Here is a 5,652-nt window from a genome sequence, read left to right as displayed (position 1 = left end):
AATTCGGGGTGCCCAAGTACTTGGTGAAGATGGGACCTTGCAGGAGGGAGGGCCTGCCTATTATTATCAGCCCTTTACCACAAGTGATATCCTGAATTGGAAACATCACACCCCAGCTTATTCTGAGAAACCTCAGGCCATGATAAACCTCCTAGAAACGATCTTCCAAACACATAAGCCCACCTGGGGAGACTGTAAGCAGCTCCTTATCTTGGTCTTCAACACCAAGGAGCACATGAGAATAGTAATAAAAGCTCAGAAATGGCTCCAGACCCAGGCCCTGGCCGGAATGTTAGACAGACAGGTGGGCCAGGGAGGCCCTCCCAGGAGAAGAACCCAATTAGGCCCTGAACTCAGAAGATGGGAGGGTCAGGCTGGAAAGATATAGGCTAGCCTTCCTCCAGGGGCTCAAGGCTGGAGCCAAGAAGCCCACCAATATGGCTAAAATCTCCGAGGTCTTCCAGAAGCCTTATGAAAGTCCAGCGGCTTTCTTTGAGAGACTATGTGAGGCATACTGGGTCTACACCCCCTTTAACCCTGAAGGCCCAGAAAATCAAACCATGGTAAATGCAGCCCTTGTAGGCCAAGCCCAGCCTGACATCAGGAGAAAATTACAGAAGCTGGAAGGATTTGCAGGAAAAAATGCGAGCTGGTAGAAATCGCAAATAAGGTTTTCATCAACCAAGACAGGGCAGCAGGAAGGAGGAAGAAAAGAGAATACAAAGAAGGGACAATATAATAGTAGTGACTTTTAGAGGTTCGGGCTCCTAGACAGATCAGAAAGGGAAGCAAAAATACAGATCAGGGGGAAAAGGAAGAGCGAGCCTGAGACGAGACCAGTGTGCCTATTGTAAGGAAACAAGACACTGGAAAAATGAATGTCCCAAATGGCAAAGTAAGAAAACAGAGTCCCCTTTTCCACCTAGTTGCTATCAACCAGACCTACCTGAAGCAGATCTCATTGGGCTAGCAATGGCTGATTCCGACTAGGACAGACTGGGCTTTTTTCAGCTGGGCCCCTATGAGTTCACGGTCAGAATGAAAATTGGGGGCCAGACTGTGGACTTTATGGTTGATATAAGAGCTGAGCACTCAGTAGTCACACAGAAAGTAGCGCCTCTCTCAGGAAAGGAGGTCACCATTATTGGAGCTACTGGGGATCAGAACCATAAACCATTCTGCCGGCCTTACCGATGCCAGCTTGGTGGCCACCAAGTAATTCATGAATTCCTGTACTTGCCAGACTGTCCAGTGCCTCTAATGGGTAGAGGCCTTTTAGCCAAAATGGGGGCAGAAATCACTTTTGCTCCAGATGGCTCAGCACAGCTTCGCCTAGGTGAAGAGACCTCCCCAATGATCCTGTCCTTAGCTGTGCTGAGGGAGGAAGAATTGAGACTTTATATACCCCAGTCAAAGACCTCACCATTAGAAGCTGAATTAGAGGAAGAACTCCTGCTGGTCTGGGCCAAAAGGAATCCTCCAGGCCTGGCTAAGGACCACGCCCCAGTGCTAATTGACTTAAAGCCTGGGGCACAGCCTGTTAAAATCCACCAATATCCAATTCCAAGGGAAGCATGCCAAGGAATCCAGGTCCACTTAGATCAGATGCTCAAGTGGGGACTTCTTAAATGATTCCAGTCGCCATGGAATGCTCCGTTCAAAAATATAAGTCTTTGTTTTACTATGGTTGCAAATACCAAAAAATTTCTATATGTGACACAGCACCAGAGTTAAGTTAGGGTTTTTCAAAATTCTGACATGCCGAACTCAAAAGGTTCGCCATCACTGACCTATGGGCTGTTAATGAGGCTGTTATAACCCTGCATTCAGCGCTACCAAACCCCTACACTCTTCTGAGACTCATTCTATCAGAGGCAGAATGGTTTACATGTCTAGATCTGAAAGATGACTTTTTCTGCCTTCAGCTGGCACCCTCCAGTCAGCCCCTGTTCACCTTTGAGTGGGAAAACCCAATGAGGGGACCAAGGATAATTTCACCTGGACCAGACTGCCACAAGGATTAAAGAATTCCCCTACTCTTTTTAGTGGAGTCCTAGCATATGATCTAAGTTCCCAGGACAGGACTTGGGGTGCATTCTACTTCAATATGTAGACGACCTCCTATTGCAGTGATGGCTTATCTTTACAGTGCTAACATCTACACTGATTTGCGCTATGCCTTCACTACCCTGCATATCCATGGGACTATATACAACGAAAGGGGGCTCCTGACAGCTGGAGGAAAGAAATCAAAAATCAGAATGAGATCTTAAACTTACTAGAAGCAGTCTGGAAGCCCAAGAAAATAGTCATCATCCATTGTACAGTCACCAGAAGGGGAAAGACTCAGTGTCAGAAGGAAATCGACGTACTGATGCTGCAGCCAAGCTGGCTACTAAAGAATAAGTAGCACTGGCATGGATCATGTTGGCCCCTGAATTACCTGAACCTCCCAAATACACTCCTCAGGGCTAGTCTTTGTATGCACCTTTTCAGGCTGGATCAAGGCATAGCCCACTTACACGGAAAAGACGAGAGAAGTCCCTAAGGCATTGCTGAAGGATATAATTCCGCGGTATGGAATGCCTCTGTCCATAGGGTCTGATAATGGCCTTTGTAGCAGAAATAATACAACAGGGAGCTAAGGCTTTAGGAATTAAATGGAACCTACATACAACTTACAGGCCTCAGAGTTCAGGGAAAGTAGAACACATGAACTGGACTCTCAAGCAGCCTATGGCTAAGCTATGCCAAGAGACAACCTTACCCTGGACAGATATCTGTCCTCTTATACTCCTGTGGGTATGCTGTGACCCAAAGGCCAGGGTAGGTTTCTCTCCCTTTGAAATTCTATATGGCAGACCTCCTTTCTTAATTCGGCCAAAGGGAGATTTGGGGGAAATAGGGAACTTAGAAATCCAGAAGCAACTACAAGGACTTGGAAAAACTGCCTTTGAGGTCCACAGGTGGGTTATTGATTGACTACCCATCTCTCTAGGACCAGCCGTACATCCTTATAAACCTGGAGACCAGGTTTGGTAAAGGATTGGAAAAAGGAACCCCTCAAGCCTACCTGGAAGGGACCCAATCCAGCCATATTAACCACCCCACAGCTCTCAAGGTTGCAGGATTGAGCACCTGGATCCCCCACTCCCGTGTGAAGGCAGCTCATCAGCCAAGCAGCGATCAGTCCGAGTGGAAGTATCCAGGACCAACATCCAACAGATCATCATCCAGATGAACTATGCAACTCTACCCTCAAGGCTGAAAACACCTACCCTTAGTGCCCCACTGCAGGAACATTTTACGTGTGTGGGACCACTGCTTAAAATGGTCTGCCTGTCTGCAAACTGGACGGGAGTGTGCACTCCTGCCTACATAAACCCAGATATGTCTATTGTACCCAACAACCAATCCCTTGAGACCCCCCTTAAAGCAGTAACTAGATATAAGAGGGCTCTGCAAGTAATCCCCCTTCTAATAGCGCTCAGAATTGCCGGTAGCATAGGAGCTGGGATAGGGGGAATAGCTAACTCTGTCTCCTCTTATCAAGTTTCGACCCAAGAATTTTCAGAAGACATAGAGAGAGTAGCTGAGACTCTAATTGCCTTACAGGATCAAGTTGATTCCTTAGCCACAGTAGTACTACATAATAGAAGGAGATTAGACTTACTAATGGCAGAGAAAGGTGGAATATGCCTCTTCTTAGGAGAAGAGTGCTGCTTTTACGCTAACCAGTCAGGCATTGCCAGGGATAAGGCTAAGGATCGAATCCAGTGGTTCTGCTGCTTTTATGCCAACCAGTCAGGCATTGTCAGGGATAAGGCTAAGGATCTAATCGATGAGCAACAAAAAAAAGACAGGAGTTATCCGAGTCTTGAGCTGCCTTGAGGGGGGGGGGCGAGGGGGGAGGGGGTTTGAAAATGGCTTCACCCATTGGCAGGACCACAGTTAATGCTGCCACTGTTAATAGCTGTAACGTTATGACTATGTCTTCTAAATTTCTTAACTCACTTTAACTCATCTTGCCTAGATGCCTTTAAACTTCAGATGGTCCTACAAACCAGAAGACTTCCCTACAAACCCCTCTGAGAGGAAGAAACGGGATGCTAACCCCTTGGTCATTGTCCCTTATTAGCAGGAAGCAGTTAAGAGTGGCTTCAGTCCCAGTTCATTGTAACATCCTGTAGTCATTGTACCACAAGGCTAAGAAAATCTTGCGGACAAGAGGGGGAAATGAGAAGGCTAAAAGGCTAATTCCAATGTAACCCTGATGTTTGGGGGGCTAGCAATCTAAATCTGTGCCAGAAGGGGCAGTGACTTGATAACCTATAATTAAGTCACTGCTCCTTTCTCCACAATCTGGTCTTGCAAGACCTGTTAACTAAATGCTCACATTTTACAGAGGCCATAAACCATGAACAATATACAATCCCTGGAGGGGGTTATCACCACTGGTACCACTCCAGGCCCTTAGATATGGCCTCAATGTCTCCATCCCAACAGATGGGGCTTTTTGCAAAGCTCATGAAAGGTCCAGAAGCATTATCCATATTTGGGGGACAAAGAAACCAAAAAAGAAGAGCTTCCACCATGTTGGTTTGCTTAGACTTTGGAGGCAACTCCTCTGAGATCGTTGGAGTAATAAAGCTGTGTAACTCCATTTCTCTAAGTATCACTTGGGTTTCTTTGGTCTTCTACAACAGTTCCCAAAACACAGTTTGAGTAGCTGGTCTATATCTCAGAACATTCCTCAGTGAACCTGGATCTCTGTTCATTCCCCATATCAGGCTTTCCTATGCACAGAAAATTCTTTGAATTTAATAAGAATTTAAATGTCAAGAGAGGAGCCATCTCAACTGGCAATTAAGTATTTATAGCTGCACAGCAGGCCTTTCTCCTCACAGGATTATCTCCTTGAGGCCTGGATGTGGATAAAGCAGAATGCAGCATGATCCTCTATGGAAGCACAATCTCAAACCAAAATTAGTCAGTAGTTTTCACATTTTACTTTCATTGAACATACTAGTGAATGGTTATTTTTATTTGTTTTTCTTTTATTGTTTTCATTTTAATCAACCCTCTCCATTTCAATCCTTGCTTCCTTAAGAAAAGATGTTCATTTGAAAAGCTTTATCTTGTAGTTAAGGAAAGAGTTAGAAGGAGAAACTGACTCAGGAAAGTGGAGCTAGTGTGAGAAGAGGAACTGAAACTATTCAGTAGACTCACATGAAACAACTGTGTTTGCTTGGTTACTAGGTCTGGGGATTAGACTGCGCAGATGTGTGTGGTTTTACTTTTCAAACCATAGCCACGTCTGAAGAGTTGGACTTGGGTCTAAAACGATACTTCATTTTCATTCTAGGTTGTTTCTGCATCTTAATAAGCAAGAGAGCATTTTGCTTAGTGTTTTAGTATCTTTTCACTTCTGTTATTTAAAACCCTGGGCAAGGAGAGAACCAAGATGGCGGCATAGGTTAACGCCGGAGTTTGCCGCCTCGAACAACCATTTCAAAAGTGAAACTAAAAGACGGAAGGGACATCACCCAGACCCACAGGAACACTGGCTGAGTGGAAGTCCTACAACTAGGAGGAAAGAGTAACGCATACGGACACTCAGAGGAGGCGCAGTGCTGAAGGCAAATTCTGAGG

The 5,652-nt window shown here is 45.5% G+C and overlaps 1 pseudogene; it reads left to right on the top strand.

Annotated features, from left to right (window-relative positions):
* Positions 1-437: 437 nt before the first annotated feature.
* The window catches only part of LOC102765063, a 140,664-nt pseudogene continuing 135,449 nt past the window's right edge, over positions 438-5,652 (top strand).

This window comes from Myotis davidii, unplaced genomic scaffold, assembly GCF_000327345.1.
Source record: "Myotis davidii unplaced genomic scaffold, ASM32734v1 scaffold47, whole genome shotgun sequence".
In the NCBI taxonomy this organism is placed as follows: Eukaryota; Metazoa; Chordata; class Mammalia; order Chiroptera; family Vespertilionidae; genus Myotis; species Myotis davidii.
Note: the sequence above shows the minus strand (reverse complement) of the source record. Positions and strands in the feature narration are given on the sequence as shown.